General features: G+C 40.8%; 1 protein-coding gene across 4 annotated transcripts in view; it reads left to right on the forward strand.

Moving 5' to 3' along the window:
* The window catches only part of PTGER3 (prostaglandin E receptor 3), an 80,930-nt gene that overhangs the window by 62,538 nt on the left and 3,021 nt on the right, over window positions 1-15,371 (forward strand). The window lies entirely within an intron of this gene.

Here is a 15,371-nt window from a genome sequence, read left to right on the forward strand (position 1 = left end):
AATTATGGTTTTCTCAGGGTATATGCCCAGTAGTGGGATTGCTGGGTCATATGGTAGTTCTATTTCTAGTTTTTTAAGGAACCTCCATACTGTTCTCCACAGTGGCTGTACCAATTCACATTCCCACCAGCAGTGCAAGAGTGTTCCCTTTTCTCCACACCCTCTCCAGCATTTATTGTTTCTAGATTTTTTGATGATGGCCATTCTGACTGGTGTGAGATGATATCTCATTGTAGTTTTGATTTGCATTTAGAGATTGATGTTATTTTTAGCTGTCATTCTTAGTGTACTGACTCATGGCCCAGTATGGTTGCTTGAGCTCTAGCCACTAATCTGCGTCCTCCTTCCTGCTTTCATATAATTGGCCAGAGTTTAGTCACATGGCCGCACCTAACTGGGACAGAGCTGGAAATGCAGTATTTAAATTGTTTCTCAGCTAATAATCAGAATTCTATTATAAAGAAAGCAACTGGCAATCTCTGCCACAGTCAAAGAATGGTTCCTTATTTTTATGTACCTTTTAAATTATTTTTAAATTTTATATTTATTGAAACATATTTGACATATAACAAAGCATAAATTTAAGGTGTACATATTAATTTGATCCATTTATATATCATGATATGAGTGCCATTGTAACAATAATTAGCACCTCCATCACACTACATAATTATCATTTTTTTAATGGTTGTAATAACTAAGTTCTAGTCTCCTAGCAAGTTTGATGATTATAATACAATAGTGTTGTCTAGTACACTATACTGTGTATTTGATGCCTAGAGCTTGTTTACTACCTGTTGCAAGTTTGTACTTTTAAACCTCTCTCCCATCCCCATGACCAGAATCCCCTGGTAAACCACCACTTTACTCTCTGTTTCTATGAGCTTGCCTATTTTAGATTTCACATATGAGTGATATCATACCATACCTTTCTCTGTCCGACATCTCATTTAGCACAATGTCTTCGGGGTCCATCTGTGTTGTCACAAATGGCAGGATGTCTTTCTTTCTCGTATTACATGACTTTCTAAATGTCTTTTATGTGTATTGGTTATTTTATGTAAAAGAATCTATCAAGTTTCTGCCTGAGGATCATAGTTATTATATTATTCTACTATATATTATACTGTATTATTATTATATTACTAAGAACAAAAGAAGCTGAATACTAAATAATTTGCTATATTATTTTGTATTTAAAGATAAGCAACTGGCTTTGAAACTACTTTTATATAAGATCCAGATTCCAGTTGGCCAAATTGTGACTAATGAGACTTCAGCCATTTTTCTTTGCTGTCATCACTTAGAGAAATGGGAATGTGTCGAGAATTTAGACTTATCATAACCATTAAATATGTATGACTTACACCACATAAGGAATACTATTTAATTATATACAGCTTATAACATTTTTATTGATGAGTCAAGATTTTCCTTCAATGCCTCGCGCGGTGTCTTACGCGTAGACGATACGTAATCAGTGAGTGCTGAATGGAATTAACCTTCACTACTCTATGGAATTTACTTGCCTGTTGGATAAAAGACCCTTGATAGCTTCTGCTAGTATCCAATCATTAGCCTCATGACAGTGTTATTCTGGTGCTGATTTAATTTGATTGTATTGGATGGTTGTGGTGGTCCCTATGCATAGAAGGGACTGCAGGTGATCAGGTAACTTCATAAGAATGCAAGTGTTTTACCTCAGACGGTGACCACACCTGTAGCTTCAGGGACTAGAAAATCCTCCGGAATGCCCAAGTGCATAGAGATCAAGCAAATCAGCTCTGAACTGGAGGATCAGGACTAATTTATCACAAAATCCATTACTCAGTGCAATTACCATATTTATGATAGTTTTTAATCTTATTTAATCTTTCACAGCTATCACTTTGGTAATATACAAGAAGAATGCATTCGATTATTTTCTTTTTATTTGAGCCATGTCCTCTGATTTACCTTTTAAAAACTGGATGTAAAATTGCAATGAGACCTTCTATTGACTGTCTCATTACAAGTTATACAACAGAACAACACTTGCAACTATTATTAGATTTAATTTGTCTTTAGTTGTATACTCCTGACTTGTTTAGAATTAGGATGGGCTTCTTTTATTAGTCATCTCAGCACTGTTTCAGCTTCCTTCTTGATCTCCCTTATAATGCCTTAAACTGGAAAACAAAGGCCCATAGTCACAGATTTAAAAGATGGTCACTATATTTATTTAGTGCTATTTGCATTTTTTTAGCTCTTGGGGTCTCTACTTTTGCTAAAGGCTAGGGTGATAATTGTACAGTCTAAACTCAGTTATTTTTTAAATGTCTTTAAAAATCTTCTATACAGAACAAAACTTCCTTACAAGTCTATGTTCTCTGCTAGCTGGGTCAGGGGCTGGGAGGTGGAACAGCAGAGGGTAGGTTCTTAAACTTACAGTTGCAGGTTTGTTGTCCATCTGTTTTCTCAGTTTGCATTAACTCAGTCTCTTTGAGGGATGTGTTCTTTCTTCATGGTTTTTCCCAGCTCCTTCTTTCCTTAGCCAAGATGGCATCTGTGTGAAGGAATAAACTTATATTCCCTCATGGCAATGGGGGTAGATAGAGAGGCAGCTTGTCCACACAGAGGACCTGGTTCTGTCCACTGGGTCCTCCCTACCCTCTCTAGAGTTGATTTTGGTCTTCCTGGTTGCTGGGTAGCTGCTGGCATCCCCCGTTGATTCAGGGCTGCTGAAGCCTGTGAACTATTTCCTCAGCAGCACACTTGAGCCCTGTGGTCCTACTTTGCTGACTCGGCCCCATTGCTGTCTCACTGGCACAGCAGACTCTCAAGGCTCTGCCACTTCCTTCCTCTGGAAACTGCTTTGGGCTGTCCAACCCATAGGAACTGCTATCTCTGCCAGGGTGTCACTCTGGTCCTGAACATAGCAGCTCCATGGTAGCTCCTCTGGCATTTATCTTTCTTCTCTTTTCCATGAACCCCAGGGAGACTCTGGGGGACCTTCTCTACCATGTGAGGGCTGGGGGCACCCAGACAATCATCATGGCCTCTCTCTGCTATTCCCCTTCCCCAGAAGTGTCCATACATATGTGCCAGGGCACACTCTGAGACTGTGTCCTCAAAGACTTGTAACCATCCCTTCTTTCTGCTTGAGGTTTCTATTCTTTTGTCACCCTCCCACTTGTGGGGTTTGATGCTGAGGCAGTTGTGGTGGAGAAGTAAAGACATCTCTCCTGCTTCTCTTCCTATATCATCCCCACCTCCTAGCACTAGAAAGGCTTTTGACTGCCTCCGTGCCATTTCCTCCTTCTTAAATTGGTCTCATTTGCCTGGGGCTATGATGATGGAATGGTTCCCATGGCTGTGGGGAGGAAATGGGAAACAATACTTTTACTGATCCAAAAAATAATTAGGAGGTATTTAAAGCTTCAAAGAATATTGTTGTTGTTTCGTCAAAATAATTCCCCTATTTTTCTGAACTGCACAACTTCATTTTTTCCCATCTTTGAAAAAATAAGTTTAAAAAATATTTTCCCTCTCAATTGGTGAGTAGGTTGTGAGTTCCTAGGTTACCTTTATTTTCTCAGTAATTTTGAATAGTTAAAATAATTTTGTTATTTTGATCAATCTAAATAATGTTATTATTTAAATGAATTAGCAACATAACAGATAGCTACAATAGCTAAGCCATACAGTACTGTATACCCAGTAACAACAAGTTTTCATTATTCAAACCAACAATTATGGACATTAATAGGCCTCTGGCCAGCTCAAGTTCTCCATGACAATAAATCCCTGCAGGCCAGGATTTTTCAGGAACCAGGCTCAGATTAAAGTCTATGTCTGGGTATAGGGCTATATCCTCCTGGTTCTGAGAACCAGAAAACTCCAGATGTGGAACAAACCAACCAAATCCAATGAATCAGAGAGCAGCAAGGATGGTGTAGGAAAGGGTTAGTCTCTGTTCTGCTATCTTGTTGATGCCAATCAATTGTTCTTCCTTTTGCATGGTTTACCTTTATAAACCTGGGGAGTGCATACAAGATAAGGCAGGTTGTGAATTTGACCAGGTGTGCATGGTTATCACCAAGCTTAAAGAAAAAAAATCTCCCTTATACATACATAGTGCATCATAAGTCAGCCAGCAAATACTAACTAGTGCCACTCTGCCATACAACATGCTGGGCTCTTTGGAGTTACTTAGAGAGTATTTATAGTACAGGGCCTGCTTTTAAAGAACTAGAATCTTAATGAAAAGATCATGCATTCATTCATTCACTCAGCAAATATTTATTGAGTTCATCCTTTGTTCCAGGCACTGTGATATGTGGGCATGATGCAGAAACAAAATAGATGTGAACCCTGCTTCCATGGAACTTACAATCAGGAGATACTGATACTTCTAAGTGACTTTGGCTATGTCCGAATAACCCCAATTCTAGCCAAATGGAAGGAAGAATGTTGCAGCCCACTCACAAATGATATTCCCAAAGTGGGAGGCCAGGTGTAAGACTGTAATAATTTACCTAGCAGCTCTGTGTGTTTATACAAATTGCTGTAAATGTACCTGGTAGAATAATCTCACTGAGGAAAAGTTCCTCCTGAGTTGGTACCAGAGGCAGATATATGGTTAAGCCAATGAAGCTCAGGCCTCAAAGCCCCTCATTTCACAGGCCTTTTCCGACGCCTGGTTTTATATTCATTTCATTAAAGAAAGTTGTATATTCTTCAGGTTCTGCAAGTCTGGATCCAGTTCTGTCTGGTATGGTACCCAGGTATGCATGGAGAAAGTGAGATTTGACCTAGCTCTTGAAAGAAAAGTAGGCTGTGCATATTCCCCAAAAGAATGAGAGCCCAACATATATACAATGGAATATTACTCATCCATAAAAAGAAATGAAATTGAGTTATTTGCAGTGAGGTGGATGGACCTAGAGTCTGTCATACAGAGTGAAGTAAGTCAGAAAGAGAAAAACAAATACCATATCCTAACATATATATATGGAATCTAAAAAAAAAATGGTTCTGAAGGACCTAAGGGCAGGACAGGAATAAAGACACAGACATAGAGAATGGACTTGAGGACACAGGGAGGGGGAAGGGTAATAAGCTGGGACGAAGTGAGAGAGTGGCATGGACATATATACACTACCAAACGTAAAATAGATAGCTAGTGGGAAGCAGCTGCATAGCACAGGGAGATCAGCTCAGTGCTTTGTGACCACCTAGAAGGATGGAATAGGGAGGGTGGGAGGGAGATACAAGAGGGAGGAGATATGGGGATATATGTATACGTATATCTGATTCACTTTGTTATAAAGCAGAAACTAACACCACTGTAAAGCAATTATACTCCAATAAAGATGTTAAAAAAAAAAAAAAAAGAGGGCTTCCCTGGTGGCGCAGTGGTTGAGAGTCCGCCTGCCGATGTAGGAAGGCGGTCCGGGAAGATCCCACATGCCGCGGAGCGGCTGGGCCCGTGAGCCATGGCCGCTGCGCCTGTGCGTCCGGAGCCTGTGCTCTGCAACGGGAGAGGCCACAACAGTGAGAGGCCCGCGTACCACAAAAAAAAAAAAAAAAAAAAAAAAAAGACCCAACGCAGCCAAAAATAAATAAATAGAAATTAAAAAAAAAAAAAAAGAATGGGAGCACATTCAGGATGAGGAGAATTGTAGGGACAGTGTACAGGGTGAATTGGAGGGCAGTGAGTTGATTGATGGGCAGTAAGAATTGCTAAAGTAGGGATCCAATCACAACTCATCAACTAAGGTGTCTGCAATGGCCAATGTTGTTATTTAGTCTCTTTGCGATGTAAGAAATGGAGCACCACTCAGGTTAGCTCAAGCAAGGGAAGTTTATTATAATGGAATATCATGGCCTGGAGTATGTAGGCTGGAGTTGGAGGATCCAGAGAATCAACTGTTGGAATAAATGAGTTCCTTGCTAATCCTCCGCCATCATTGGACCTAGCTATTTTCTACCTGTTTGATCGTGTTTCCGTTACCAACTGCCAAGTCTTTCTCTTCACTGTCAATATAATTTCTCTTTACTTACAATATCTGCTTCCTCATGGCACTGGTCCTGCTGCTAACTTCCTTATTTCTTCAACATTTCCAAATTCAGATTCTCAAGAGAGGAAATATCTGCCTTGTCATCTCATTGTTCCTTGACTGGCAAGGCTATGTCTTAGGTTTGTATACCTTGTCCAACTGGGTATTCCTGGGATATGCAGAATACTTGTACAAAATATGGTAGCCTGTGGATGTGGATACCCCTTCAGTGGGGCTGTGAGCAGAGGAACATCCCCTATAAGGGTCTGTAGGTGCAGGTGGTATAACGAATGACATGTCCAATGTAGCTGAAATAGCTAATACTTCCTGAGAGCTTACTCCGTGTCAATTTCTGTTTTAAGCACTTCCTATACATTCTCCCTTTTAATCCTACTGATAATATTATGGGGTAGAACTACTGCTGTTCCCATTTAACTGAGGAGAAAACTGATGCCATGCCAATTCAACTAACTTCCTCAAGGTCACACAGCTAATAACTATTGGAACCAGGATTCTAACCAGGTATGTTTTAGAATCCATTTGTTTTCGATGCTGTAGGCTGAATGTGGGATTTTATGAGGGTTGGGTTATAGCAGACACTAGAGGCAGAGAAATCACTTAGGGGACTAAAGAAGGTTGCAGTGGCACTGTGGGTGGGTAATAAAGGAGGAAATAAGAAAGATGCAGAATGGTTAGGGAAGAAAGGATTTCCCAGATACATTAAAAAAAAAAAAGACAAGAATCACTTGGATTTGGTGATAAGTTGGAATTGGAATTTTGAAATAAATATTCAAGTAAAATGCGTTATAAGTGCCCTCCTAATGAAAAATAACCTAGTTGGAAAAGAGATTTAAATTTTCTTAGCAATAGAAAAATGACTAAATTGGCTCTTGGGAAGTATAGTATCCAAAGATTTTATCAAATGCTGTGGAAGAAACTATTATATTCTTCTTACAGAGAAGTAGTATTCAGTCAAAATTTCCCCACCTCTGGATACTACCCACAAAAGGCTGGCTAGATTTCAGGGTATTGAGAAACTCTCGTATTTCATTTATATAATGTAAGCCAGATTTCTGAAGGGAAAACTTTCCCCCCGCTTACTTTGTAGCATGAAATAAAGAAAATTTTGGGGGTGAGGTACAACCTCAGTGTTGATATTCCAGCTTCTTGGAGTCTCCTGAGAAGCCAGATGTGAGAGCAGATGTTGCAGGCACTGTAACAGGTGTGGCAGAGGGGTGGATAGTATTCCCTGGGAGCCAGAGGCTAGAGCAACCATTGCTCCCTGTAGAGTCTGGGATGCTCCTCCCAGAATGGGATTTTTTTTTTTTTTGAATTTCACTTTATTTTTTTATACAGCACGTTCTTATTAGTTATCCATTTCATACATATTAGTGTATATATGTCAATCCCATCTCCCAGTTCATCACACCACTGCCATCCCCCCCGGCCACTTTCCCCCCAGCCACTTTCCCTCCTTGGAGTCCATACGTTTGTTCTGTATATCTGTGTCTCAATTTCTGCCCTGTAAACCAGTTCATCTGTACCATTTTTCTAGGTTCCACATATATGCGTTAATATACAATATTTGTTTTTCTCTTTCTGACTTACTTCACTCTGTATGACAGTCTCTAGATCCATCCACGTCTCTACAATGAGCCAATTTCATTCCTTTTCATGGCTGAGTAATACAGAATGGGATTTTTAACATTTAGCCTTCCTTCCTGCTTCTGGCTACCAGTTACCAGTCTGTAATCCCTCAAATTGTGTCAAAGTCTTAGACTTCTCTGAGGTGGGAAGCCGTTCTGCCTCCTCAGCTGCTGCCCAGCTTTACCCAATCTTAGTCCCAAAGTGAAGTGCCCATTACTGCCAGCTGCACTTGTGCTTTTCTTTCTTTCTTTCTAATTTACTTATTTATTTAACTTTGGCTGCGTTGGGTCTTCGTTGCTGCATGCGGGCTTTCTCTAGTTGCGGCGAGCGGGGGCTACTCTTCGTTGCGGTGCGCAGGCTTCTCACTGCGGTGGCTTCTCTTGTTGCGGAGCACGGGCTCTAGGCACGCGGCCTTCAGTAGCTGTGGCACGCGGACTCTAGAGCGCAGGCACAGTAGTTGTGGCGCATGGGCTTAGTTGCTCCACGGCATGTGGGATCTTCCCGGACCAGGGCTCGAGCCCGTGTCCCCTGCATTGGCAGGCCGATTCTTAACCACTGTGCCACCAGGGAAGCCCACTTGTGCTTTTCTGACTCTTGTACATTCAAGCATGTGTCTTTGTTCAAGCTTTCCCCCTCCTCCCTACCAATTCTTTTCACACCTTATACCTCTTGATGAAACCTCAACCCCCAAAACAAAAGCCACTTTTATTTCCCTTTCTCTGAATTCTTAGGGTTTCTACAATCTGTACTATTGTGAGGAAACCAGTGTGAATTACATTTAAGGTCTATTCTCTTTAGAACACATTTTAATGTTTTAGAAGGAGAAAAAGGCAGAACGTCTTTAGGAGACTAGGTTAAAACAGAAGCATTGGAGGTCACATAGCCAAGTTTCAGCGTAATATTTTTGGACTGTAAGGCTGTAAAAACCTGAAGCTGAAGTTCTACTGAGGAGGAGATTGTCAGACATTAGAGCCTGTATGTAGCCTTAGTTGCTCAGTCTCAGGGAGAGCATGAGGACCATCGTTAGAAAAAAGGCACTGCACCTACCTCTTTCATTTCTCTGAGAAGAGAAAGATGAAGGGAAGGAAAGCTTTGAAGAGTAAGAAGCAAAACTGTTTCTTCTTTTGTATTTTTTTTTGTGTGTGTGTGGTACGCAGGCTCAGCAGCCATGGCTCACGGGCCCAGCCGCTCCGCGGCATGTAGGATCTTCCCAGACCGGGGCACGAACCCGTGTCCCCTGCATCGGCAGGCAGACCCTCAACCACTGCGCCACCAGGGAAGCCCTGTTTCTTCTTCTTGCTAGTGTGGAATAGGAGGACCCAGAGTAGAAGCGATGCCTCACTCCGAGACCAACAAGTGCATAATGACGGTAGATAAAGCAGTACGCATTTCCTTAGAATGTTGCTGAAGCTTCCATATCTATCTTTATCCCTTATACAGAATAATTAACTGATTTTTTAAAAATCAGAAAGCAATGTTTTTACTGTTAGGTAATGAACTAGGAGCAAAAGGCCTAGTTTCTAGTCCTGGATCTAGGTCTAGACTTGAGCAAGTTACTTAACTTTGTTGAGCTTTTATTTATTTATTTTTTCATCTATAAAATGGAAACAATATCCACCTACTTGCAGGCACTCTATGTAAAATCACATAGAAACCATTTAAACATTAAACAGTAATTAAGCTGCATTGTGGCAGGCTCTGGTCTAGTCACTGGGGGTGCATCAGTGAACAAAAACAGATAAAAATCTCTGTCCTTGTGGGGTTCACTGACTAGTATAAGTGGCCAGGTCACATTTTAGTTTTTCACACTGCTCAGTTATCCACCTCTTTCTTTTTTTATGAAACAAGTGTTTGCTGAATAACTGTTATCCTCTGGGGGTGTTTACAAGTGAATCAAATCTATAGATTGATTATGGAGCCTTATGATGGAACAGAAATAAGGAGGCTGAATTCCAGGCAAGACTTTGCTGCAAGCTAGCTAGCTCTATTTTTTAGTTATAAAAAATAACTTTGTCACATATTTGCACTTCAATATTCTAAAATTATCTATATTTTTTCTCCTGGAGTAGGTCAAATTCTGCCCCTACTGACTTACATGCTTTACTTATTTCTTTGATCGATTAACCCCTTTTAAAAAAAAAATTATTTATTTTATTTATTTATTTTTGGCTGCGTTGGGTCTTCATCGCTGAGTGCAGGCTTTCTCTAGTTGCAGTGAGCGGGGGCTACTCTTTGTTGCAGTGCGTGGGCTTCTCTTGTTGCAGAGCACGGGCTCTAGGCGCACGGGCTTCGGCAGTTGTGGCATATGGGCTCAGCAGTCGCGGCTCACGGGCTTAGTTGCTCTGCAGCATGTGAGATCTTCCCGGACCAGGACTCGAACCCGTGTCCCCTGCATTGGCAGGCAGATTCTTAACCACTGCGCCACCAGGAAAGTCCCTAATTAACCCCTTTTTATACATCATGAAAATACATTTAGTTCAGCCCTCATCAGAACGATTTGTTCATTCCAAATTAATGAAGTTTCATTATACTTGTATAAAAAGAGGACAATCTTGTAAATATTAGACCTTAGTATGCAGCATAGGTGTATCTAGCTCAAGTACTACAATACCAGAGATGATAGTAAATTCCAAAGTTTCCAAGAGACTAGTTTTACTGTCACTGGGATGAAATCCAATTATAGAGGAAATGTAGAATGTAGTTAGCATGTATTCTGGAACCAGACTGTCTGCATTTGAATCCAAGCTCTGCCACTTACCTGTGGGTGACCCTGGACAAGTTATTTTACCTTTCTTTTCCTCAGTTTCCTCATCTGTCAAGTGGCGAGAAGATAGTAGTGCAAACTTCAAAGGATAAACACTTGTCAAATGTTTAGAACAGTGTCCGACAAAGGGAAAGAACTTTATAATTTGGGGCTGTCTTTTAGGAGGGAGTTGAAGGGAGAGGAAATAAGAGTAGCGGATATATCATGTAGAGAAGCTGGTGGTAAAGGGAGCGAGAGATTGGACCACACTTACAGAAAGGGGAAGGGACAAGCATTCAAGAACAGGTGTTTGTGTGTATTTTATTTCCCAAGATAAGGGAAGCCTATGACTTTTGAAGGCAGTGGAATAGAGCCAGTGAACAGAAAGTTGGAAGAGGGAGGGTTAGCTATAGGTGCAGGGTGATCTATAACAAGGACACAGGTAGTTAGAGATGATGGAAGGTAAGTAATCAGCAAATAGTTTTCTCTGTGTTCCTCAGGAATTCAGCTAGCCTTTATAATATATTACACATCTGGCATTGAAATTCTGAAGACAATAGATCAGACCATACACCTCAGCTGTTCAGGATCAAACAGTGGATGGGGAGAAATTAGTGAGATGATGCGAAGTAAACAGAGAGAACTTTAGCAACAGGCTGAAGAGTAGTCTGAACTCTGTGGTGCAGCTGGGTCATTCTGAAAGGGACCTCACAGACAGACTAATGCAGGGTTCACTAGACAGAGGCAGGGTGGCTCCAGAAACACAGGCATACGGCATCCTCAGCCAAACCACTAACAGCCAGGGTCCACCCACAAGCCATGGCAGCAGACCCAACAACTGGGTTGTGTTCAGGTGACTGGAGTGGCCACTCATACATCAATCTTTTTATCGCAATTGCCACGGGAAAATAATTTGGTCCAAGAGTCAAATTCAAAGTGAAGATCACACGCACACACACACACACACACACACACACACACACACAGATAGTCTTTTCCATCTTAACAGGAATCTTTAAAAATATCCTGTACTAAGGCTGAGTAAATAAAGCTGCTTTAACTGAAAATTTTTGGGTTCTCATATCCAGAGAGAGGACCAGCTATGCTAGCAGCTTGGGTATTATACATATTCGGTAATTTGGGAAGAAGACACAAAGCTATAATCTTAGCTAAAACAAGAGGAAGAGGACTTATTTTGAGTTGGACAGTATCTTCATGGTGGTAAGAACTAAGATGTCTAAGAGAGGCCCATTAGCGCCTGTAAATCCTACACTCTCAGGAAAGACTCATACTTTGATGTGGATGAAATTCAGTGTCTTAAAGGGGTAAAGCATTAAATGGATTAAACGTAAAAGCGTTTGGCATTGCCTGACATAAATATTTCTACCTTTTCTTCCTTCCACCCAAGGTAATTCCCTTTTAAGTATTGCTTCTCAATATAGATTAAGAAGTTTTATCCCTAGCTAAAGGGAGTCCAGGCGTCAGTAGCAGGAGTGAAGAAGATTATTTTCAACAGGACACCCCGCTGAACAGAGCTCCCCAGTCTACACACATGGGCAGTCTCCTCCACTACCAGCTAAACTTAACTTGCCAAATATTTGCTTGGAGTGTATCCCACATGACTGGATCCCTACGCAGAACCTGTCGGATCCCATACACCAGTTCTATACCCAACCCCAGCTTCTGCTTGTTTTGCTGTTAACTGTTCACACCAGTACCTTCAGAGGCTCACCCACAGGCAGAACCAGCATAACCTATGAGTTTTACTCCTCCCCAAAGCAGCAATGACTTATAGGTATGGGAGTAGGAAAGCCCAGACCCTTTGTCTAGAGATGGGATAAACGCTGAAGTGTAGTTTACACTCCAGAGTTTCCCAAAGCTTCAGACTGAGACTGGAATTACCTAAAATCTCACCACATCATGGATTCTTCTCCTTCTCTGTCCTACTTTCCCACTCCCTTACTGTTTCTCCTGGGAGTACATCCTTAAGTCACTTGCATACAAGCCCTTGGCTCAGGCTCTGCTTCTGGGAATGCTCAGCACAAGACAGTCCTTACTTATTATTCATTGATTCATTCAAAAAAGTGCACTGAGTGTCTAAGTGCTTTCATCCCAGTCCAGTGAATTAGAGTGATATATAGTTAGGTGAAATGTAACCATGGATATTCTCAAGTATTATATGGGACATACAGAGACTACACATTTCTAGAGTCAAAAGAAACTTAAAATATGAATATATCATCATGCCTGATAAGGTGATTTCTACCTAGTAGGTTCTTATGTGTGCCAAAAGACTTGCTTAGTCCTTGGCCTCATAATGTTGACCACTGAGGAGAGCCAATCATTTCTTAGAATGCTGTTTTACTCACAAACATTTATTGGGCTCCTGCTATGAATCAGAAAGTGAGAAACCGACACACTCATAATTGGGTTTGCCAAAAAGTTTGTTCGGGTTTTTCTGTAAGATGTTAAGGAAAAACCCAAACGAACGTTTTGGCCAATTCGGTACAATACAATGAGATAATTACATCTTGAATAATGTATACAATGCCATGGTAATATGATAGAAGGAAAGATACTTTTCCGAGAAAACAAAAGGCTGGATCTTGGAGGAAAAGTACAATTGATTCTGGACAGAAGTAGAGAGAGGCATTTTAGAAAGGGAATAGCAAACTCCAGAGTAATTAGGTGTAAAAGAGCATTGGCAGGTTTCTGGAAGTGTGAGTAGTTTACAGGATTGAATCAAGGGTCACACAAAGAGGAGAAGCAGGAGATAAACCCAGAAGTGGAGGTTGGAACCACTCAGTGGTACACCTTAGGTACTTCAGAACTTTATCCTGTAGCAGTGGGGAACCTTCAAAGATGTTTAGGATTTGCCAAGGTTTGCCTTGGAAACAATACAAAGGATGTGTTAGAGAAAAGAAAGACTCCAGTCAGAAACACTAGTTAGTTAGAAGGCTGTTATTAGGTTAAATCAGGTATAATTTCCAATATACAACCATTTTTGATCCAACAATAATGTGAATTCATATAGTTCAGATTGATACACTGGACAAGAAGAATGAGGGTGAGAATCTGAACACTGACGTGAAGACTGGAGAGAAGGAGTGAAATAAAACAGACACACAGGAGAGAAAATTGGCATGAGATGCAGGGGCAGAGTAAGCTGCAGAATTAGGTGTGACCGTGAAGCAAAATTTTGTAATGTGAATGACAGAGTGAATCACGGAGAATGTCCATAAGGGAGATGGGTTCCACCAGGGGAGTGGATTAGGGAGTAGAACAGGGCACCATACCATGCTTCAGAACTCACGGCTCTTCACCTATTACCTTGCAGCGCCTCATTTCTCTTTAGTTCCTTCTTTTCCTGTTACTTGACATTGGACAGGCATATGATGCCCAAATGCCTACTGTTATATTTGCTCTTAAAGTTGGGCCAACAAATAATGCAATCCCAAGTGTATTTACTTAGTTAAATCAGTCCTCTAAATGAGAACCTAAGCAGCATGACAGCAGGAAGAGAAACTTAGCGGTCCTCTAGTGAAGGGACCCAACCTAACCAGATTGCTCTTTAACATATGAAGGGTCTTCTCATACATAGGCACACAGGCGATTCTGAAAGTCTTAGAGAATGAAGAGGAAAATCTGTTTTGTTTTTCTTTTCTATTTTGACCTCGACGCTGACCATTCTTCCAGATCCACAATGTTTCTATAAAAAGTGTCCCTGAACATCTTGTGTTTGCTCTGAAATAGATATTGGCCAAATTATATTTTTTTGTTGCAATGAAGACATGTCATTTTATTGTCCTTCAAGTAACACTGCCTTCCTAAAATAAAAAATTGTCTATTTGTTTAACACAGTCAAGAACTGGAGAACCACATGTCTGTCTGGACATTTTTATATAATGTCACGCCACCTGGGTTGGACATGCTATTTAAGATGATCTTAAATATACTCTTGAGAAAAAAAGGACTCTAGCAATCTGATAAAAAAGACTGACTAAGGATACATTGAATTCAATTTCTTTTTGTTCTTTCTTGTAACAATTTCTTATAAGAATTTCATTTCATTTTGCTAGTTGTTGTAAGAGAATTACTAAGAAATGTATAAAAAGGAAACATTTTTCAGGTATATTTTCTTTTTATGTATTTCAACTTTGTCGAAATGTGTATATTTCAATATTTTATTGCATCGAATGAATTTAAGCGATTATTTGTAGAATGCTGTTGAGGGATGGGCCTCAGGACAAATTATGCAGCATTGTTCATTCAGACCACAAATACTTACAGACCGTCACCTATGTGCTAGGCACTGTGGTAGCTGTTGGAGATGCAGTGATAAGCTAAACCAGGCATGGTTTCTGCTCTCAGGAAGCTTGTAGCCTAGAGATAATAACTCGTGTTAAACAAATAATCACACAAGTAACTAGTCGTTACAAACTACAATGAATTCTTGAAAAGAAAACAGTGGGTCACACAGTGGGAGACCAGTCCTGGTCAACGGGGTATTCTCTGAGGAAGTGATTTTCCAAGTTAAGACCTGAAGGACAAGTAGTAGTCAGCCAGGTGATGAGGGAATGGGAGAGCACTCTGGGTAGGGGAAGCTTCAAGTGCAAAGGCCCTGAGGTAGGCAGGAGGATGACCCTGTTTGTGATGTTCCTGGACGGCTAGAGTGGCCTGAGCACACGGTAGCAAAAGGTTCAAAACGAAGCTGGAGTTGCAGCCGGAGGCTAGATCAAGTAGATAATGTTAAGAATTTTGATCTGTACCCTAAGAGCAACAGGAAGCCACTGAAAGCTGGAGAGTGGTAGAATTAGATTTACCTATAAAGATCATTTGAAGTCAGTGAGCTTTCATTCGGCATTTAACAAATGCTGTGATAAATGCTCTCAGGCTCCCGAAGTCACATTAGACCCGATTTCTGCTCTCAAGTAATGTCT

This window comes from Delphinapterus leucas, chromosome 1 (genome assembly GCF_059928025.1).
Source record: "Delphinapterus leucas isolate spDelLeu-1000000601 "Yukka" chromosome 1, BTC_Dleu_Yukka2, whole genome shotgun sequence".
In the NCBI taxonomy this organism is placed as follows: Eukaryota; Metazoa; Chordata; class Mammalia; order Artiodactyla; family Monodontidae; genus Delphinapterus; species Delphinapterus leucas.